We start from the raw sequence: 24,294 nt of genomic DNA, 5'->3' as shown, positions 1-24,294 counted from the left end.
TAGACAGGGTTGATGAGGGGAGTATTCAAATTGCTGTAAACTTTCATCAGGTCACTGGAGTATGAATTACAGGTAGGATCTGTAACGTATACGCCTAGCCATGAGTGCTTTACATGTGCTTCATTCAATGTCATGTTAATGACATATGTTTGCAACATGCCTTACGGCACTTGTACGGGTTTAGGGCAGATAGTAAACTCGTTGCTGGACCCAAGAAGTCTCGTCATGTATATGTCCATGAACAGACGCGTAACATGGAGTCAGAATGCCTAAAGCAGGTAGAAAAGGACCCACAATGCACACAAACAGTACAGATAAGGTTTTAACGAACTTTGTGGCATGTGGAGCTTGTCAACTCGTGTAGGAAACGCTTTTCTTGTCTCACAATGTGCGTTCGCCCGTCCGCCATTATAGTGTGTAGCAGCTTAGCTCAAAGTAACTTTTGGACAGAATAGTTACTTGTAGTATCTACAATTAGGACAATTACGGAAGAATTGCAGAAATGAAAAGTTCTAAGCCCGGTATGAACTGGAATGGACTAGATCTAAGCAAAGAATGGAAGCGTTTTGAACAACACTGCACATTTACATTCAAAGGCCCACTCGCCGACAAATCAGAAATTTCAGAAAGTGAATTATCTCATGACATTTATCAGGGACAAGGGTAGAGAAATCTACAATACATTCACATGGTCCCCTGGGGATGCAGATACTCCAGCTGAGAATGAAACTTTGAAAGGTGTTTTTGAAAAGTATTCAAATTATGTAGCACCAAAGAAGAATGAAATTAGGGCAACAGTTAATTTTCTGAGACAAAGGCAACAACCAAATGAGACGTTTGATAGCTTTGTGACAGAATTAAGGTTATTAATGAGAGATTGTGGTTACACAGACAATGATCGCATGCTAAGAGACGCTATTGTAATTCACTCTGACAAAGAAATTTCACAGAAATGTCTAGAAAAAGGTGATACATTAACTTTGGAAATGGCTATTCAAATTGGACAGGGATATGAACTTTCTGTAGAAAACATGAAAACAATTAATGATGAAGATGCAAGTGTCAATCAGTGTAAGCGGGCAAGTCATTTAACGCACAGAAAACAGAAATCTAGTCACAGCAATAATGCTAACAAGCATTATGACTGTCACAAATGCCCTTTTCATGAAAAGAAGAAGGAACAAAATGAAGAAACTTGGTTTAAAGGTGGATATCCGAGATCACACAAGAACTGCCCTGCTGTAGTTAACACGTGTAAAACATTGTCACAAAAGAGGACATTTCGCTAGAGTCCGAGGTAGTAAGGGCAAACCAGTTCACACGGTTGATGATTCACATTACTCAGATACAGAATACTCCGATGAAGATTACCTTCACACAGTACACTAAGTTGATAACAACGCAGAAGAAGAATGGTGGGAAAATGTGTATATCAATGGTCACAAGACAAAAGTTCAAATCGACACAGGTGCTGCACAATCAATTCTTCCCTAAAACACATACATAAAGCTGAAATGTAAACTTCCTCTCAAGCCTTCCAACAGAACATTCACTTCATACACAGGTCAAGCCCTTCATGTGAAAGGTTGTGTTACACTACCCACCAGGTATAAAGGTAAATGTTTGCAGATTCAATACACAGTAGTGAACACAGATTGAGATGTTCTACTCTCGGGAAAATCGAGCCAACAGCTTGGACAGATAGAACGTATTCTTGCTGTCACTGGAATTGATCAGTTTCCACAACTCAAATGATTGACCGGAACACCTCCAGGTACATACAGTTTGAAGAGTGATCCGAAAATCCAACCTGTCGTTCATGGACCAAGGTGCCAGCCTAAAGCATTAACACAACAGATTGCATCAAAGTTGAAGGAGATGGAGGAAGCAGGACAAATTGTAAAAGTGACCGTTCCAATGGATTGGGTCAGTTCTATGGTTGTTGTCGTCAAGAACAACAAGGTCAGGATATGCTTGGATCCAAAAGATCTAAATAATGCAATTCGAAGAGAGCATTATCCCATATCCATTGTAGAAGGAGTGATCACCTCTTTCCCTTGTTCTAAGGTGTTCTCAGTGCTGGAAACCAAGTCGGGATTCCTGCAGATTAAACTGGACTATGAGTCAAGTTTGCTTACCACATTTAATACTCCTGTTGGACGCTTTCGATGGCTACGTCCCCCTTTCGGAATCAAATCCGGTCCAGAGATCTTCCAAAGGATCATGGATAACATGCTGGAAGACATAGAGGGAGCTAGAGCAATAATGGATGATATCCTCATCGGTGGAGAGAACAGAGCTCACTATGACATCATCCTCAAGAAAGTAGTTCAAAAGGCAACAGAGTATAATCTCCGTCTCAACTTTGACAAATGTCAAGTTAGAAAGCCAGAAGTCCGGTATTCAGGTCACATCATCAAAGAGAGTGGTCTGAAGGAGGACACTGAGAAGGTGAAAGCTTTAACAGAAATGCCTACACCTACAACCAAGGAAGATGTCAGACGCTTTCTAGGTATGATCCAGTATCTTACTAAGTTCATCCCAAACTTGAGCGACATCGACTCGCCACTCCAAGACATAGTCAAGAAGAACACTGACTTCTTCTGGGCCAAGCCACAAGAAGAAAGCTTCCAGACACTCAAGGAACTGTGTTCCAAGTCACTTGCAAGGTTTGATGTATCAAAGAACATCACAATCCAATGTGACGCCAGTAGCTATGCTTTAGGCGGAGTTCTCATACAAGAAGGAAGGCCCGTTGCATACACATCACATGCACTGTCGGAGACTGAGAAGCGTTATGCGCAAATCAGAAAAGGAAACACTTGCTATCGTCCACTGCTGCAAGAAGTTTCACTACTATATCTTCGGTAAGCCTGTTAAAGTTGAAAGTGACCACAAACCACTGCAGTCAATATTTTCCAAGCCATTGTTATCAGCTCCTATGCACCTACAGAGCATGATGCTGAAACTACAGCCCTGTGTCCTCACAGTACTCTACAAGGCTGGAAAAGAGATTCCTGTTGGTGACACCCTGAGCCATGCCAATTTGCCAGTTATTGAACCAGATATTGAACCCATCATGGTCAACATGGTAGACTTTATTGCAGTGAGTCCTGTACGCTATGCAGAATTTCAACAGAAAACAGCAGAGGAGCTCAATGAACTATATTCCATAATCCTGAAAGGGGGGCCAGACACTCGACTCGAAATGCCACAGGTAATAGTTTCCAGAACAGACAGCTTAAGGAGCCGAGGAAACCAACTCCAATTACTACTAGAACTACAATGGTCCTCAATACTCAGCACAAGAGTTTGCCAAGTTCACCTCAAGTTACGGTATCAAACATGTAACATCTTTGCCAAACTTTCAGCAATCAAATGGGGAGGCAGAACGAGCAGTGCAAACAGTGAAAAGACTATGGTCAAAGTATAGTGATCGTCACCTCACACTACTTGACTACCACTCAAATCCCTTAGAAAGCTGTGGATTCTCACCAGCGCACTTGTCTATGAATAGGAAGGAGACCATGGAACAAGTGACCCATAGCTAGAGAGCAACTTAAGCCTGTCACCATTGACCACGCTGAAGTTAGATGCTGTCTCAGTGATGACAAAAAGAGACAGTGTCAATCATACAAGCCAAACTCATCTGACAACTTACCAGTTTTACTACCAGGTGATCCAGTCAGAATGTCTCCATTCCCAGGTATGAAAACATGGATGCCTGCTACAGTTGTGAGTCATCACAATTCACCACGTTCCTACTTCGTTGAATGTAACGGCAAGAAGTACAGAAGGAACCGGAGGCACCTAAGATTATCAACATACAAGGCACACAACCAGTCCTCCCACACCAATGCCAAACAATCTGTGGTTGACAATCCATCATATCAAACAGTCAACTACCCATGACAGCTGGTAAACAATCCCAATTAGCACCCCTTCCAATTAATCAATGTACACAAGACTTATTTATTTGTGTATAATACGCATTCCTTTGATATATGCACCCTTAATTATGGCCAATGAAATTCTGGAAAAATATATGTCGTATATAAACATTTCAGGTTGTCAGCATAAACCACAAAATTTATCTTTCAACTCTGTTTTTTTCACCAAAATAATATTCTAATAAGAGCTCCCTATTTCTAATTTTGAGAGCGCCCTGAATACGGGGATAATACATTAACATAACATTACACTACCCTCCTATAAAAAATATGTCCACATATTTAACAATAACATAATTTTTTTTTACAATTTCAAAATTTTGCTGATCGCAAACTATAAAAATATTTACACATATTCTATTACAACACAGTTCCATTCTTCACTATGATGAACACGTCACATTTATCTATTTCCATTAACACAAGAATAGCTCAATCAATATTTTTTTTTGTCCATGCTGGTTTTCTCCTCACATGTTTTAAGGAAGGTACTTGGACAACTTTCTCATCTCTTGCGGAGGGATAAGCACACATTGCCTTAGTGTCATCACCATCTGGCTATAAAATATAACCTCCAGGATGAAACCCATCTGAACTGAACTAAACTGTAATTGGTTTAGTCTGTTCTGATTTTTCAGGCTTTCCAGTTGAACTTCTTTGTTCAAACAAAATTCTAATGTTAGTTGGTGCCTGTGCCTCGTCTGTTTTCTTTTCATAAGAAGTCTTCATCACCTCCTCAACTAGGCGCCATTTGTCTATTGAAGTGAACAACTTTATTGTTGTTAGAATTCACTTTATGAATCCTGTAGACACATTCAGAAATGTTTTTCTTTACAATAGATTGTCCATTCCATGGTTGACGTAACTTGTTGCTGAGACCCTTCTTACGACTTGGTCGATGCAATGAGACCTTATACCTTGACCGCTACCTTGTAAGGGTCACCATGAACTGATTTGTCATCTTTTGTTTGTCATGAGCAATTTCCAGATTCCTTCTCATCTTCTCAAAGGCAACCTGTAATCTTCCCTTGGTTTTGTCTGCAAAGTGTTGTACAGTCAAGTCACCACTTGAGGTCCTCGCCTCTTTAACTGCATGTCCACGACCTACAGGTTACTTTTCATATCTACCATACCCATGGTTTGCGACCCTTATACTAATCATGGGTTTACGACCCTCCTGCAACCGAAGTAGCCCCCTAAATTCTCTAAAATATTGTAAATAAATCTATTTTTACATACATCATGTTTTTGTTGTTTCTGCACAAACAGGTGAAAAATTTCGATTCAAGTCTCTTCCTTGATCAGTATGGACTGATTTATGCATTCCATATTGACAAATTCTTTTTAATCAGGAATCGCAAATGTTTTGGAGTAGAGAGTAAAAATATCGGACACTACAAGAATGTACTGTTTTTCTTCATGCTGTTGTAGATAATGGTCCCATTATATCCATGGCCACTATATCAAGTGGAGCCTTTGCAGTCCCAATGGTGCATTCTTCGATGGATTTTTCCATGTTTGACAAAGAATACACTTCCTGCAAAAATTGTCCACCTCACTGTCCATCTGTGGCCAGTAATACCTTTGCTTGATCTTTTCTAGTGTCTTTGCAGGTCCCTAGTAATCACCAGTTTTAGCACTGTGTATATTTTGCAAAATCTTTTGTACGAGACCTCAATCAACTTTCTTTCATCTTTCTTGTCTGAGTAAAAATACAGCACTTAAATTCTGAATCTCAAGGTGATTTCAATGTTTCCACAGATGTTTAACATGTAATGAGGCTTTCTTCAGCTCTGCATAAGATGGATATCTCTCCTCCAGCCATGAGATAACTTGTCGACACATCTCATCCATCATCTGCATGTCATGCAAATCTTCAATAGTCTGTCAAACCATTCACCATATGGCGAAGTAACAATGCTTGGTCCTGGTTTCTCATTGACTGTAGCAGCTGTCACAGAGTTTATGACTTCAAGGTTGTACTCCTTGAGCTTAACTTCTTCCTCTTCTTTAAGGCCACATTGTTTGCATGGGACTCGTGACAGTCCATCTGCATTAGAATGTTTCTTATCCTGACGATGTTTGATGTCGAAATAGTATTCCAACAGCATTGTTAGCCACCTTGCTAGGTGTCCCTTTGGATCTTTGAAATTCTTCAACCACTTTAACTCACAACGAAATGATTCCCATATAGATATTGCATGAAGTGACGCACTGATTCAACAACAACTAATAGTTCTCACCACGTGACACAGTAATTCTTCTCTGACTTGGAGATATAGGCTATTACCTTTTCTTTCCCATTATGCACTTGAGGCAGTGCTGTACCGAGTCCAACATCTGTCACATAAATATCAAGAATCATTGACTGATCAAATCATGGATATGGTAACACTGGAGCGTTAACAAGTTGATGTTTCAATGTCCTAAATGCGGATTTTATGCTACAGTTCCATTTGAATTTTGCTGCTTTCTGTGTGAGCTTGTGCGGTGGAGCTGCAATTTCTGCAAAATAATTCACAAAATGCCTGTGAATACAGCTATTAAGTCATGTCATGTGTTCATCAATGCTTTTACTGAAAACTATCACATCATCAAGGTTGATAATGCAAACTTCCCAATGAAGTCCTGCTAACACAGCCTGCATTAGTCTTTGAAACGTAACTGGTGCTCCAGTCACTCCGAAAAGGCATACCGTAACATTGAAATGGTACAAGCCATAAGATGTTTGAAATGCTGTTATCTCTTTATCTTGTTCATCCATTGCGACTTGCCAATATCCTAAAATTAAATCCAAGGTTGAGTAGAACAGACTGCCGTCTAAGCAGTCAAATGTATCTTGTATTGGAGCATTTCCAGTGTGTATTTTATGAGTAATTCTATCTGTTTTACCCAACTCATCAGGGTCCAAAGCAAACACATCTCTGAACTTAACAAGAAGAAGAATTAATTTTCTATGCTCTTCACCTTGACCATCGTGGCATCTCTTCAAAATTTCTTTCAAGCAGTCAATCAAGGTCTGAGCATCCTGTGTGTTTACATTACAGCATGTGACATATGATAGTGATCTCAATTCAACATGTTCAATATATTGACTTCAGATGTCGCTGAAAAGTCATTGTTTTCTGATGTTCCCACAGTAGAATTCATATGCACTGTTTGGGGGTCTTCAGAGGTATTTACCAAACGCACTGGAATATTATTACTGTTTAACGACACTAAACTATGTGCAACAAGAATACAATTTTTGCCTGAAAGTTTCAAGTTAAAAAATGCCTGTGCCCTTGGGAGCTACTGTTCCACATAAAGTAGATTTCACTTTGCCTGCAATAATCATTCAGGTGGTCAACAGTCTCAGCTAAAGACACCCTACACACAGTCCTCTTTATAGATTTTGTCTTAATGCTAACCTTTCCCCTCTTTTTGTTCTTGTAGCGGCCATAACATTTCCAAGTCCCATGATGGGATTCGAACCACGGACCATCTGATCTGAGGTCGGACGCCTTGTCCACATGACCAAAGAGATTAACCGTGTCAGCAAGCTGACAAGTTAAGGATGTCATCTGTGGGATGACTCCACGCCCTGCTACATACTTCCCCATCAACAGAAGGCACGTCCCGGGCCGCATAGTAGGGTACTGAGGCTTTTTTTGCTCAAATTTAATATGAACGTGCTCAGCCCCAAGTTGGCCGCCAATGGAGCGGACATAAAAAAGTCCCGTGATGGGATTCGAACCACAGACCTTCTGATCCGAGGTCGGACGCCTTGTCCACATGACCAAAGAGGTTAACCCTGTCAGCAAGCTGACAAGTTAAGGATGTTATCTGTGGGATGACTCCATGCCCTGCTACATACTCCCCTGTCAATTTGTAGCCGGGATGGTGTGTATGATCCGGCTTGGGACGTTGGGAAACACAGACACAGGCAGATGATGATAATGTGTTTATTACAATGGGGATGGCTGCCGTTGAAGAAATATCTGAAAAAAAGAAAATATCCTTCCTCCTTAACAGCAGCACATGAAGTGTGACTGCTTCATGTTTTAACCGTGATATACATGTATTTGACGTTTTGTTCACAAATGAACATTTGACGAGTGAACAGTGACCATTGAGTGAACTTTGTTAACATTCTGAGCCATATCTTTCTCAGAATGTCTTTTTGTTTGATGTTTAATTGTATATACATGTATGATTGATATGTTCAACATCTCTATTTGAACATTTTGAAGTTCATATTTTGTCACACTTGTGATAAACATCTTTTTACTTACTCAGGAAGCATTTTGACAACTGTAAAGTTGTGCAGCTGTATAACAACAATCCACTTGTTACCATTCCGAGTTACCATTGCTGCATACTCACTAAATTAAATTCTTATTTACATCATCCTATATCACTACAGAATTTGATAAATTCTATTTATACTCAGCTTTAACTGTGATCAGCTACTTGTGATATTTTATAAATTTCATCCTCATTTAATGAATTTTATTACATAAATTTGCAGTTTACTATTATAAGCTAAGCCATTTAATTTGTAAATTCACTTTGATACCTTTTGGCAAAGTAAGTACCCTAAACTAGATATTTCCTCTTTCTTGCTTTAAATTTCTCACTCTTCTTTCCTGTCCGAAATATTTTCACTGCTGGGAAGTTCCTCATCTGCTCCACTAACATTTGCCATATCATGTCTTGTCCTGGTGCCGTCCTATTCATTCACTTCATTCAGATCATTTCATCATCTTAGTTCATCATTCAATCAAAACAAATTCATTACACCCGTGTTGTTGATTACTTCTAGTCAGCAACTTAGTATATTGCTTCATACTTAGTTCTTCCTCTATATATCCCCGCTCACAGCATTTTGGTAAGATTGTTGTGATCGTTGTCATATTTGACTTACACATCTGCTTTACAGGTAACCAGATAGTGGTAGCTTAGTCACGTACATATTTCTTGTTATAACAAGTGGTCAGTTGTGCTTACACCTGTATAGCCACTTACCTTTATCGTATTACTTACCATAGCAAACTAAAGTTGTATTTTTCCCTTTTTGTTCCGTTAACAGACATTTTGGTATTCGGTTTCTGCTCTTCCAATTTAGCTTAGTAAGGACTTCTAGTTCCCTTAATTCTGTTTTGGCTAGCTGCAGTTCATTGTTCTTGTACCTTGTGGTGCATTAGAGGCTGAACTTCAGATGCATCCATTTTCATAGTTTGTTGATGTTCAGATGTTTGTTTGATCTTAACTTGTGAGACTCTTGTCACCTTTTAGGAGGTACTTCGGTTTTGATGGTTGTCATATAGTTCATATTCCTCTCATTTGAAACATACTTGCATTTTAGTTTGTATCACCATGGCTGAATCTAATGTAAGTGTGGACCCAGAGGTAGATGTGGTACTTAGCTGCCTTCAGCATCTGCATCCTTTCGGTCCGCACTGGTGTGCTAAATAGACTAGCAGATGATATTGCAAATCAGCTGCAGCATCCCAATACGACATATTGTGTTACTGGTGCTACTGCACTTGGTCTTGGGTTGTCCAATACTTATACTATTCAACCTACAATATATACCAGTCCTAGGGTGGCATTACCGGCTCACTCCCATAGGCCGGTACCTCATCTGCTTAGTCATACGCCACCATCAAGGTCACCTATGTCCATAGGTTCTGAGAATCTGCTTCAGATTTCTCCGACAGTGAACCTTAGCCCTATGATAGACCTACCAGCTTCTTTGCCTAGGCCTCATGGGTCAATTTACAACTTTGTTCAGCCAAGGGCAACTTCTACACCTTACCTGAATAGTTACCTATCACCGCACTATTCCCACACCATATCCAGGGTATAATCCAACTACCTTTTATAGCCATAGTGTAGGTGCTCCTCCAAGACTTGTCACACCCTTTCAGTCTACTTATATGCCAATCATCAATTCTCCCAGTCCACGGTTGTCATCATTTTCTGGGGATGGGACCAAGGGTGAAGTCAAGTATAAAGCAATGGCATTTAGAGATTGTTGGGTGTTGTAGGGAGAATGCATTCTCGGACACTTCAATTCTAAATGCCATGCGGAGGTCCGCTGACCTACTTAGTCGGCTTTCAGAAACTGTTACCCTTGACACTGCCATTGAGCAGTTGGACTTAGTGTTTGGCAATGTGATGCCTGGTGAGATGGAGCGTTTTTACACTGCCCGCCAGGAAAAGAGTGATACTGTCGCTGCGTGGAGTTGCCATCTCCGGGATTTGATCTCCATGATAGAAGCAGGTTTTGGATGGGTCTCACTCGTGATGACCTGAAGCAAGCGACGCGCCATCACTTTGATTCAGGTATGGACTATAACAAGCTGCTGCTTGCTGTCCGTAGGGTTGAGGAGGAGTTAGCCACCCCTGGGGATGCACAATCATGCCAACTGACTGCCAATACAACAGGCAAAAAACAACTGGATGCTGTGCTATCCCACCTTAAGGAGATTGATAAGAACCTGAGGTCTGTAGGGGATAGGGTTAACACCCTGGAGTATAAATCTCGTAGGCCCTCAAATACAGCCCAGAATCAAGCCAATAAGGCCTGGCTAGCTCAGTAGATAGAGCACGAGACTCTTAATCTCGGGGTCGTGGGTTCGAGCCCCATGTTGGGCGCCAATGTAGCGGCCATAAAATTTCCAAGTCTCATGATGGAATTCGAACCATGGACCTTCTGATCCAAGGTCGGACGCCTTGTCCACCTGACCAAAGAGGTTAACCCCGTCAGCAAGCTAACAAGTTAAGGATGTCATCATTACTACATTCTTAATTCCAAATTGTCTAAATCAATACAGACTTTTAATTGTGATAGATCTGTACCTATCAAACAATCTTGAGCTAAGTCCTTGCATATAAGTAGTCTATGTACAATCTCAAATTGCAAAGTTTGATACATACTTGAATAGTACCAAAGGTTGTCCAGAGATTTACCATTAGCAGACACAACAATGTCATGAAATTTATCCAATACACATGTTTGATCTGATCATATTTTCTTCCAATTATCATAATGCAAAAATGCAAATGCTGATCCAGTATCTATTAGCCCCTCCGTCTCTGTCCCTAGCACATTTATGGAAGCATAATAACTTGGACCAGCTTTACCATTACATTCACCGCGGTCATTAACCACATAAAATATCGGGCCCTTTTCACTCATTCTTTCAACTGATGTATGACCCTTTACCTCAGCACCATCTAGTTTAAATTTGACATATTTGGTGCATCAAAGCACATGTATAATGCTTATATCGATATCTCCCACACTTAGGCATTGTGGCAATTTTCTTTCCGGGCACTCCCACCTCCTATGTCCATCTTTGTGACAATTTCAACAGTCATTATTTGATTTAGCTCTTTTCACTGCATTGATCTGGCTTGGCTGATAATCTTCACTTCTATCTGCTCACATTGTAGACATTTGTTTCAACATACTTCTAAGCTCATCAATATCAGAATTTCCCCCACTTATTGCTGCAGCAACTTGTTTCCCATGTTGATAGGAACCCTTCACATATCTCTTGATTGCTTCCTATTCTAAAGCCATTTGTAAAGCACATGTCTCAGGTTTTGAATGGCAAATCTTTAATTCCATCTCTTATGTATGTATACCCCAAATATACTGATACATTGTAAGTTCATCCCTCACTTCACTTCCTTGCTTAGGATATGATTTCTGAGCAGACAGAGAGTATTTGCTGTTGGGAGACTCATCAAGTGAATGAATGATTGACAAATTGTGGTGGTATTACATGCTACAGATCCCAAATCCCAGATCTACTTTGAAATTTCCTATCTTACCACTGTCATCCTTTTAAGAATGCTGGCGGTCATAATATCTACTGTTATACTTCACTATTATCACACAACTATTACTAGAAACTAATATGTCTTACAATTTTGGAAATTTAATTTTTTTCCAAGAATCACTTACTTTTTTAAATAATATATGGAAGGAAGGTTTAAAGTACAAGTATGACAATGTAATTGTAGCCGGGCGTGGTGTCATGTGTCCAGCCACTGGGCTGCTAGTCAAAACATGAGGCAGTTCTTGAAGATGATGATGATATTTATTCTTTGGTAGTAGATGGTGGGAGGGAAGCTGTAAACAAGAGTCCTCCCTCCATAAAGAGTTCATGCAGAATGCATGAGGAGGGCAGGTGAGAAAGGAAGTTAAAGAAGTGGACCAAAGGGCCAATCAAAAGAAAGGTAGCATCTGACAGGTATTAAAGGAAGTCAAGATGCTTCAGTGACATAAAGTGGTGGACATATCTAAAAATAGATAGGGGGAAGTCCAGGTGAAGCTGGAGAAATTACAGAGGCTGCAAAAAGGGTATCAGGTTGGTGTTAGCTGGCTGACATTCAACTCTAGACAAGGACAACATATAATGAACATATAATGAACACAGAATGAAGTGATGGTGATAATAGATGAACATGTATGTATATATGTATAGAATGAATCTAAGGGGGGTTATAAGTGGGTGGTACTTATGTGGCTATAACTCATTCAGAGTTAGCACCACCACCCGGCTACATACACCCCCACTTTGGGAAATGGCGACCTCGCCATTAAATAGCGGCAATGTATAATTACATCCTCACACCCAGACACTTTGTTTTACAACAAACTGCCCATCTGTCATCCACTTTGGCTTTGTTCGGGTTCGTCCAACTCGCCGAGGTGGTGGCTGTGGAGTTGACGGTCCTGAGCCAGGGATAGAACTGGTTGGTGCAGTTGGTGCTGGTGTGGATGGTGAAACTACTGGTGACACACTTGCATATGGCGGGCTAATTGGTGGCAGTGCTGACACTGGGGATGATACCGACACTGGAGAAGGAGAACTCTCAATATCCATGTTGGTTGTTGAGATCTCAAGTGTTGTGTCAGTACTTGTGTCCTTAAGCTCGCCAGAAGATGGTGTTGAAGTAGTAGTAGTCGTTGTCGTCGATGTCGATGGTGTGCGCCGTGGCCTAGGTATGGGCTGACCATTCGTACCAATGGGAAGGAGTAGATTACGGTGGAGTACACGACATTCTCTGGTTCCTTCCTTATGAACTTTAAACACAGGAATGTCGGCATGAGGTTGAGAATCAACCACGTAATACTCCTCTTCCCACTGGTTAGCCAGTTTTTGCTTCCCACGTATGTTGACGTTACGCACCAATACAACGTCACCAACCTTGATTGTGGCTCCGCGTGCCTTAAGATTATAGGCTTTGCGTTGTTTAGCCCGAGCCCTTTCAAGGTTTGCAGCTGCAAGCTCATATGCAGTGTGTAATTTGCGCTCTAGATCAGCAGCAGCTGGTGATGAAATATTGGCCAGTGATGTACCAAAAGCAGCGTCAACAGGCAGCCTAGGTTGTCTGCCAAACATGAGGAAGTAGGGAGTGAACCCCGTTGACTCATGAAGGGAACAGTTATAGGCATGAACTAAGTGAGAAAGGTGATCTTTCCACTTTGCCTTTTGCTGCTCCTCCAGAGTGCCGAGCATCCCTAAGAGCGTCCGATTAAACCGCTCACATAGACCATTACCCATTGGATGATACGGAGTGGTCCGCGTTTTGAGAATACCCAATATGCTGCACAGCTGTTTGATGATATCACTCTCAAAGTTCCGGCCTTGATCAGAGTGCAACTTCTCTGGAATGCCATAGTGAACAATGAAGTGATGAAACAGTACTTTGGCTGTAGTACGTGCCGTTTGGTTGCGAGTGGGAATGGCAACAGCATATTTGGTGAAATGGTCCGTAATGACCAGGATATTCTCATAACCACCAGAGGAGGGCTCCAAGCTGAGATAGTCCATGCATACCAACTCCATAGGTTGAGTGGTTTGGATGCTAACTAATGGTGCACGCTCAGTTTGGTTAGGAGCTTTACGAAGTATACACCTCTGGCAGCAGCGAATCCTTTTTTCCACATCCGTGATCATTCCCGGCCAGTAAAACCGTGTCCGGAGAAGAGCCACGGTCCTGTCCCTACCAAGATGTCCCATGCCGTCATGTAGATGGGTAATGACCTCATCTCTTTTAGACTGAGGAACAATCAATTGATAGTAGGGTACTACACCATCTGAAAGTTGTTGCCTGTGGAGAAGGCCATCTTTGACAGTGAGTGAGTCCCACTGCCTGAGAATGGATGCAGTGTCCCGGTCCATGGATTTAAGAGCCTCCTTGGTTGGACGCGTATCATTACGGATGAGGTCCAAAATCGAACAGATTGAGGAATCAGCTTGCTGATATGTTCTCATCCGTTGGCTAGCGACAACGTCAGAAGGTTCCATACCATCGACCGCCAACATACAATTCATCACCTCCTGATTGAGGGAGAGTGTCTCCACGGCACATGATGAGATGAGTTGCCCATTACAGAGAGCAGACACACTTTGAATGTCCATGGACTCACGCGGCAACCTGGACAAAGCATCTGCATCAACATTCCTTGCACCCAGAACATACTCAAGAGAGAAGTCATAAGTAGCAAGTTCTGCGAGCCAGCGATGCCCAGTTGCATCCAACTTAGCAGAAGTTAGGACATACGTGAGGGGATTATTGTCAGTCTTTACAGTGAATGAGTTGCCATACAAGTAATCATGAAACTTCTTGGTGACAGCCCATTTTAGAGCCAAAAACTCTAGCTTATGAGCAGGGTAATTGCGCTCGGCTTTGCTGAGACTGCGACTTGCATAGGCAATCACTCGCCTTTGATTGTCTTGGGATTGGTACAGTACTGCACCCAAGCCATCCCCACTTGCATCGATGTGCAATTCAAAGGGCAGAGTGAAATCAGCAAAAGCCAAAACGGGAGCACAAGAAAGCCTGCTAATAAGCTCCCTGAAAGCTGACTGTTGAGCATCCCCCCATACAAATGGTTGGTTTGACTTGATCTTGCGCTTGGATCTCCCGCCATGACCAGCAAGCAAACTGGTTAGTGGCTAGGCAACTTTAGCGTAGTCTGGAACAAAACGTCTAAAGTAGCCGGAGAATCCAAGAAAACGACGAACATCTTCGACATTACGTGGAATTGGCCAGGTCTTCAATACTTCAATCTTCTCAGGGTCTGTTTTGATACCCTCCTCGGAGATTACGTGACCTAGGTACTTAACGGAGGTCTGCAAGAATTGGCATTTTGACGGCTTTAGCTTGAGCCCGTTCTTGCGCAATCTTTGAAAGATTGCTCGTAATCTCTCAAGATGCTCATCAAAGGTCTTAGAAAACACAATGATGTCATCGAGATAAATGAGGCATTGGAGAAGATGAATGTCGCCCATACACCTCTCCATCAGGCGTTGGAAAGTAGCTGGAGCATTTGTCAGTCCAAAGGGCATAGAGTTACACTCGTAAAACCCAAGTGGGCCAACAGTAAAGGCAGTACGGGCCTTGTGCTCCTCATCCACTTCGACTTGCCAATATCCACTCTTAAGGTCAAGACAAGAGAAGTATTTTGCCCCGTGTAAAGCATCAAGAGTTTCCTCTATCCTTGGTAGAGCATATGAATCTCGAATTGTGCGACTGTTCAATTTTCTAAAGTCAATACAGAAGCGCAGACTCGAGTCATGTTTGCGAACCAGGACAACAGGCGAGGCATATGGACTAGCAGATGGACGGATAACTTTAGCATCTAACATCTGCTTTATATGGTCCTTGACCTCTTGATACATAGAGGGCGGAATACGTCTATGTCTTTCCTTAAATGGAGTCTCATCTGTGAGTTCTATTCGATGGGTGACCAAGTCAGTATGTCCCATGTCCATATCAGACTTGCTAAACACATCGTCAAACTCATTCATTAGAGAGCGCAATTGAGTTATTTCATCTGGAGTGTGATTATCACACAGAGAGTCCAGTTCAAATAACTCTTTTGGTAGTTTGGTAGGTACAGATCCAGTATTACTGACGCCATCCTCAGGGGATAAGCCGTCCAACACAGCAACTTGTTCCAAATGACAAAGTACTGTTTTGGCTGGAATTGTAACAGCCTTGGTGGACGGGTTAGCGACCTCAACCTTGACCCGTGTTGTTGAGTGGGTAGACTGAAACCCAACAACACCAGTAACGAGGGTAAGTGAACCAGGAAGAACGGACTGTGTGGCACAAAACTCCATACCAATCTGTGGAACACTACCCCTGCAAATACCTGTTATAATCTGGTTGCAAGACGGGGGTATGGTTATAGATTTAGTTGTCCGCACATTCTCAGTTCGGTTCAGGTCATTCCAACGCCTACTGAGCCACTGAATAGCCATGGTCCAAGGAGAAGAACTCCCAGATACCCTGTCACCAGGGTTGCTTTCACAAGCAGCACGCAGGACATTGGTCCCCAGGATAAGAGGTACCTTAGAGGTGAAGTCGGTAGTGGGCACCACAAGGATGAGTGCGGGTACCTCCACTACTTGACCCATGAAGTCAGGGGGTATAGCAATCGTAGCCTCAACATACCCCAAATAGGGTAGCTTGGCTCCCCCAGCTCCATGCACCTCTAGTAATGAGCTGATTTGGTGGAGTGGCAAGTGAGGGAGGTAAGCTCTGTAGAAGTTTTCAGAGATAGTGGTGACCATTGAACCAGTATCTATCAAAACATCACAGGCATGCTCCTCTACCTTCACATGCGCAATGTTTGGGTGCCCAACTAAATTGGAAGGCACCTTTCGTTGAGTACTTTGGTTAGAGTCCTCAGACCGCTCCATAACTGGGACTCTTAGAAGTTTAAAGCAGGGCAATGCTGGTGACCCCTTTTGAGCCCTGGCCTTCCACAATCAAAACAGAAAACTGATGATTGTTGTGGAGGGGGTTTATCACCGACCTGCTTTACTAAAGGTTTATTTGTCTGGGCACCTCTGAAGGGAGCTTGGCCTTGACTCCTGGTGGGTGGTTTGTAAGAGGAGGCTTGAGCAGACCTGAGCTCAAGAGAGTGAACTTTGTCCCCGATAGACTTTAGACTCTTATCAAGGTCTTTAAGCCTAGAGAGCACATCCTCCATCTCCCGACCACATGGTACAGGAGTGGTAACGGGACACTGATGTGCCTCCTTAGGGGTAAGCAGTTCCTCCTCCACCCGACGTACAGCAAGCAGCAGTTGGCTGTACTCGAGACCAGAGTCAAAGTGATGACGAGTTGCCTGCTTCAAAGCATCCTGGGACAACCCCATCCAGAAACGGCTTCGAAGCAAGGTCATGGCAGCATTTGATGGGAGCATTCCTGAGACTTCGATCTTTGAGATCAAGTCACGAAGTCTACAACTCCAAGCTGCAGCAGACTCGTTTATTTCCTGGCGAGCTGTGTAAAAGCGCTCCATGAGCGTCTCGCCAGGCATCACATTGCCAAAGACAATGTCCAACTGCTCTAAGGCAGAATCAAGGGTTGCCTCAGCAGGGAAACCACTGAGAAGATCTGCAGCAGAACCCTTGGCTGCTCTCCGCATGGCATTGAATATGGCGGTGTCAGAGTGAGCATTTTCACGTCGACACCCCAAAATTTCAAGGCACCACTGACTATATTTCACATCACCCTTTGCCCTATCCCCTGAAAATGTTGACAACCGGGGACTTGGTGCATTGATTATTGGCATGTACGAGGTGTGTGATATGGGCATAGTGGAATGCGGATTTGCCAGGAACTGACTAGGCTGAGCAGTTGGAGTGTACCCAGGGTATAGAATGGGCATGGGTACATGTCTGTTGGGCCAAGCCTCATTTGGTGCCCCAGTCGGACGTGTAATGACACGCGACTGCTGTGAGTAAGGGGTTGATGAACCCTGGGGTTGATTATAACTAAAGAGTGACCCGTAGGGCCTAGGCAAAGATTTCGGCAATTCTATCCTAGGACTAGGGTCTTGTGGGGGTATTGACCGCTGGGAAGGCTCCATGGGTGACCATACATCAGACAACAAAGGAGACCCCAGAGGTGAATGTGTTAGCAGTGACGATAGCCCAGGTGTATATGCTTGGGGAACAACCCTTTGGCTATCCACAGGAGGTGGAGGCACATGCGGCCGAAACAACGTATCTCCAGACCCAACATCAGCTACATAAGTGGTCTGAGGTGGATGTGGATTAGCGTCATCTGCTAGACGGTAGAGTAAACTAGTACTGACTAAGGGATCAAGCTGATGGATGAAATCCACAACCTGATCAACCTGTGATCTAACATCACTGTCCGACTGAGCCATGATGTGTATGATAATACAAGTATGACAAAAAGGCAACAAGGATCCTATACGTTGGGACCCAACAACAATATTATGAACCGAGGCGATCGCAAAGTGCAAAAACTCCTAAGTATTAGGAAACCAAGTGCAGGGCTCCTACAAAAGCAAGGATACAAGATGGACTATGGTGTGATATGGGTAGACTTACAACTGCGGGGAACTAACCACTACCCCAGGTAAGCAGCAAAGTTCAATAGCAATGCAAGTAGCCAAACAACAATCAGGATGTAGTCACCTGAAGGACAACTTATGCATGTACTGAGGTTAGGTAAAATGAAACACTAGCCAGATGATCCCAATGGAAATGAAATAATCCAGCAAGCAAAGGCTACGGTGTGAGACTAACCTGGCAACAACTACAAAGTCATCCCAGATACAAGCAGTAACTGCAAGTACTACAGACCAGACAACCACTGGAAATAAGTCAAGATGCAGCAACAACTGAGTTGTACATACAGAAAGTAAATGTAACAGTAGATACTGACTGAACTCCACTGTCACATATGTAACTTACATATGAGGGGAAACTACACAAATATCTCCCATCACAGATATACTGTTACTTGAGATAATAGATATGCAATTGAGGGAAATACTGAGGACCTAATCACTGATGGTGTTCAAATATTTCAAACAGAAGATCTAATATGACTGATGATAGTGATGAAGCCTATAATGGGATATGGTATATGGTGAAATGAAGAAACAACACAAGACAAGACAAAATACTTATGGGAAACATGTTAGTGGTTTGCTGAAGAGAGATATGTCCACACGGAAGGAAAGACAGCAGGAACAGCATGGAAAAAGAAGTACTGAGGATAGAGTCTGACACAGGTAAAGTAAGAAGGGTATCAATGCAAATATCAAAAGTATTGACAGAAAATATATCAAGTAAAAAAATAAACTTTGGATTTTGAAATTGAACTGTTTAAGTTAAATGTTAAATAATTTCAAATATAAATTTGGAATCAAAGTCAAATAATTACCAGCTACACTTAATATCAACCTGAAATTTTGATCAGTGGTGAAATTTTGAATAGATATAAACTCCAATTAATTTTTCGGAATAAACTTGTCAGCGAGATGAAAAATGAATCTATACTATATATATATATAATTTAAATAAACACTGTAGACATAGAAATGTGGTAGAAATAGAATTTGTACTATAATATAATCAATACTCTGTAAAAGTCAATAGGATTATAAATTTCAAACAAATATAAACATGATAAACATATAATATATATCACAGGATAAATAGAAATTTACAAGGTGGATCACAAATGTCTCGATAGTCAGGCTCAAAAGTCAATGTCCTGAATTTGTGAAACACAAAAAATCAAAAGTCACAAGGTCCATACACTTCAAAAAACAGTTTGATGAATGAATTATTCATCCACATAAGTGTATAAGATGTCCTCGGAAACTGCATGAACTCTTGTATATTGAATTCCATCTACTGGATGATGAACTGCCTCTTCTCACTGTACAAGTGATGATGCTGATGAAACTAGCAGCCCCACGTTGGGCGCCATTTTGTAGCCGGGCGTGGTGTCATGTGTCCAGCCACTGGGCTGCTAGTCAAAACATGAGGCAGTTCTTGAAGATGATGATGATATTTATTCTTTGGTAGTAGATGGTGGGAGGGAAGCTGTAAACAAGAGTCCTCCCTCCATAAAGAGTTCATGCAGAATGCATGAGGAGGGCAGGTGAGAAAGGAAGTTAAAGAAGTGGACCAAAGGGCCAATCAAAAGAAAGGTAGCATCTGACAGGTATTAAAGGAAGTCAAGATGCTTCAGTGACATAAAGTGGTGGACATATCTAAAAATAGATAGGGGGAAGTCCAGGTGAAGCTGGAGAAATTACAGAGGCTGCAAAAAGGGTATCAGGTTGGTGTTAGCTGGCTGACATTCAACTCTAGACAAGGACAACATATAATGAACATATAATGAACACAGAATGAAGTGATGGTGATAATAGATGAACATGTATGTATATATGTATAGAATGAATCTAAGGGGGGTTATAAGTGGGTGGTACTTATGTGGCTATAACTCATTCAGAGTTAGCACCACCACCCGGCTACATAATGACGAAGCCAATGAGATTAGAAGGAGAGAAGCCAAACCTTTAGTGTAATAACAGAGTTGACTATGGTAACACTAACAAGGCAATCAAGATGTCCATTTTTGGTTGATGATTATGATCACAGCACAGCAGAGTACATGCTTGGTAGGTAGATGCATTGATCTATGTTAGTGGCTGGTTTCTTTCTTTGAATTTAAATATTTTCCTTTTTTTATGTGGCTGATGTCGGTTTGGAGAATCTTGATTTGTTACCAGGAAACATGGTGGTCAGGATTTTGTATGAGATTTTCAGAAAGAGCAGATTTCATGTCAGATCATCAGAGATCTGTGTTCTTCATCCAATATCTCAACAGTTGTATGAGATCTCTCGCACACACATCCTAGGGTTTTGGGTTGGACTGGGTGGGACATTTACCATTGGTGTGTAGAATGTTTCTAATTGACTTGTCAGAGGTGAATGTAACATCTATGTTGGCTGAATTTTTAAAAGTGATCTGGTGACCCAGTGTCAGGCCTTGGTACTGGATGCTTAGGGTGCATGGTTGATGGGGCAGGTTTGGACATGGAAACAGGATCTTTCTGCTAGGTTTATGGGTTTTTTTAAAATGATTTTCTCTACCAGATGTTTGGGATATCCTTTGAGTGTGTTAAAGTGTGTTTAAGGTGCTGGATTTTTTTGCTGAGACTGACAATGATGGCTTGTTTGATGGTGGTTGGACATGTAATGAATGTACTGGTCCATGTGAGTAGGTTTATGGAAGACAGCAGTGTGGGTGTTGACTGTTGTTGAGTTGCACATCGAGGAAGGGTGACATTTCTGTATTGAGTGGGGACTTCATTTGGCCATGAATCTGCTGATGTATTCTGGCATTCCATCTGAAATACGAGATGAAACAGGAATCAGTTAACTGTATGGCGTTGTTGATGGAGAGTGATGTGTCTAACTGGTCAATGTGGGTCAGTAACTCGCTTTGGTGGACTTGGAGGGCTTCTTGTAATGGTATGTTGGTGAAGAGGTAAACTACATCGTATGTAATAGATGTAATGTGCCAGGGATAATCTGGATAATATGTGGCATTGAGTTCAAGTTTGTTGTATGAGGATCTTGAGCAGTCTTGTCCTTGCCTGATGTAATACCTATAACAGCTATAGTGCTGTTGCATGGTTGGTCAGGTGACTTCAAATGTAGGCCTTTGGGAATTAGCTTGTATTTTCTGCAGCGTAGTAGAAAGGTAAGGTGGTCATTGGTCCTGATGTTCTTCTAGACGATGCTGTTGTACAGATTGATGTCACTTATTGCCTTATCTCCATGTTAATGTTGAATGAGGTGAGGTGAGGTGAAATTGGGTTTAGCATCGCGTCCAAGATTATTGCATTTATATAAGCGACGTGCATGCACGTGTGTGTGTGTGTGGCTGCTTGTACTAGTCCGGACTGATGCCGATTTATAGTGCTAGCTCACTGAGATACCATACCGCAGTTAAACATGAATACCCCACTCAGACACAGTATACTGACCCCGAGCCGACCAGTCCTTGTTTTAGCCCCTTAATGCCGAGCGCCAGACAGGGTAACAACAAGTACCATCTTTTAACGTCTTTTGGTATGACGCGGCCGGGGATCGAACCCCGGACCTTCCGCTCTCCGGGCAGATGCTCTACCACAAGACCACGGAGGCGGCTAATGTTGAATGAAGTCTTTGATGGGCATTTGGAAGAATATGAGTACATGACACTTTTTAGATCAACTTCTTTGATTCCTTTGAACAACGTTTCAGAGCTACTTCCTGCCCCTTCATCAGGTGAATACTGAATAAGTGTGTAGAGTTAATTTTTATATTCCGCACATGTTTTGGCTCAACATATATTTTTGCTCGGCCATTTTGAATCATGTGTTTTTCGGATATTTTACGATGTCATTGGCAGCTTGTTTGTCCACAAGCTCAGTCCTGCTACTGCTTCAGTGACAAAATGCTCAGAATCAAGCTACAAAATGTAAGTTGTTGACAAAATTTGAGAAATATATTAGTTTGCTAAGACATCACTCGACACTATGAAAAATTGTATCAAAAAGGTTTTAGTGCTGTCAAAAACCTAAGTGATAGATCATCTGCTTGACGGTGATATAGGCTATCAGAATATCACATGATCATCATGTGATATTCTCACTAAAAATGAAATGTATGGGAAGACAGTGGGGACATCTCTTATATCATTCATACTTTCTGTGGATATTTTCATGATGTTTTATGTTAATGTCATGATAGTTTTTATAATGATTAATAGGGCTCCATCAGATCAGGGAAGGGCAATTATCAACAATATTAACCAGAAATCATGGAAAAAGCTTATCAGACAGCATTAGCGAGGAAGGGCTCAACAGTGCAGCCAGACAGTTTTTTATGACCAATTTGTCCCTAATTGACTTTGTGGAAAGGTCTATGTTGAATGTGTGAGATTGGGTGTGATACCAAATGTGTATCTGATCCCTAGAGCAGGAACAAAGCCTTGTGTCTCAGGTAAAGATGATTTCTACTTTTGGGTATGATTATTCTCATGAGGAAGTTACAGCTTTAGCTACCAATCTAGCCATCTGCTCAGGAAAGAAACCAAAAGATGACTTGACTCTTTCATTTTAGTGGTTTTACATTTTTCTTAAAAGATGGCTAGAACTTGAGAGTGCATAAGCCCCTCTCTTTGGAGATCATGAGAGCAAATGCCACATTGGAAAAGACGGTCAACACCTACAGTTTTTGGATGAAATGGAGAAGATCCTGGACAAGTACAACCTACAATGCATCAGCGAATGAAGGATGCAAGTACTCCCAGTACTTTATGCACAGTCAGTGAAACAGGTTGGTCCAACACAGAGATCTTTCAGAAATATCTTGAGAATCACTTCAACAAGATAGATGTTGAGGCTTCAGCAGATAATCCAGTCCTGGTTCTTTAAGATGGCCATAAATCGCATGTATCTCTGTCACTTATTGAGTGGGCACAGGAAAAGCACATTATTCTCTTCGTCTCGCCAGCGCATACATCCCATCTCTTCCAGCCTTATATACACTGGATGTTTTTTTTCCTTTCTAGAGAATTTACAACGGCCTCAGACACAAATTCATCAGGGAACATGTGAGGTCTGGCATTGACAGATATTCAGTATGCGAAGATGCATTCAAAACCTACTGTGCTGCCCTCACACAAATGAATCTGCAGTCTGCGTTAAAAAAATGTTGCATTTTCCCCTTGAACAGGGATGTAGTTAAGCAGACCACATTTCTTCCATCAACTGTTTTCAGGACAAGTGCTAAGACGTCTACTACATCTTCAACAACAACAACAATTTCCTCAGGTGACAATGTCAATGTCAATACCACCAGGTGTACCAGTTTCTTTAGAAACGCTGAACATGTTCTGACAACAGATCCTAAATTCACAAAGAATACCACTTCACGACTCTGTGTACTTCTGGTGTCAGTAACGTTGCAGTCCTTGATGCAGACTTGACTTGACAGATACAGAAGAATCACAGTGAACTTTGCTGCAAGTGCAAAAAGTTGCAACCAGAAGAAGAACGGCAATGTATAGCACTCATATTTGTGAGGGACACAAAGCACAAAGCACACATGTTCACATTGGACTCATCTGATCAATTGCATGCCTGTTAGGTGTTTGAGACGAAATGCAGAGTTTTGGTGTTCCTGCCATAACGAGGGAGTGATGTGCATTATTATTCCCCGGAGTTAACTTCATTTATGTCCTTTTGTGATGGGGATTCCACCACTGTGCATGTGACAGGCTTGTGCGAAGCTCAGTGGATGTAAAGAGCAAGCCAATGAGGCAAGTGAAAACAACTGATGTCATTCCAAAGTGTCATGGCTGCACGCGGAACTTCGGAAGTTTTAGACTTTCAAATAAAACATTTGAATAAAATAACATTAACCATGTCAACAGGTAGATACCATATTATATATTTGTTCTAATATTCATTTTTATTATGCCTCAAAGTGAGATT

General features: G+C 41.8%; 1 protein-coding gene, 1 non-coding gene and 1 pseudogene across 3 annotated transcripts in view; 2 read left to right on the top strand and 1 right to left on the bottom strand.

Moving 5' to 3' along the window:
• LOC139444350 (uncharacterized) overlaps nucleotides 1-24,294 on the bottom strand; it is a 254,046-nt pseudogene that overhangs the window by 4,799 nt on the left and 224,953 nt on the right.
• Nucleotides 1-24,294, top strand: part of LOC139444348 (uncharacterized) — a 173,638-nt gene that overhangs the window by 104,885 nt on the left and 44,459 nt on the right. The gene's annotated exons all lie outside the window — the stretch shown is intronic.
• Trnak-cuu (transfer RNA lysine (anticodon CUU)) lies at nucleotides 10,520-10,592 on the top strand. The gene has a single exon. It is a non-coding gene; the product is annotated as a tRNA-Lys (tRNA).

The sequence above is a fragment of the Haliotis cracherodii genome, unplaced genomic scaffold (assembly GCF_022045235.1).
Source record: "Haliotis cracherodii isolate W230 unplaced genomic scaffold, xgHalCrac1.p SCAF_5, whole genome shotgun sequence".
Taxonomy (NCBI): Eukaryota; Metazoa; Mollusca; class Gastropoda; order Lepetellida; family Haliotidae; genus Haliotis; species Haliotis cracherodii.
This window is presented reverse-complemented; position numbering and strand designations above follow the sequence as displayed.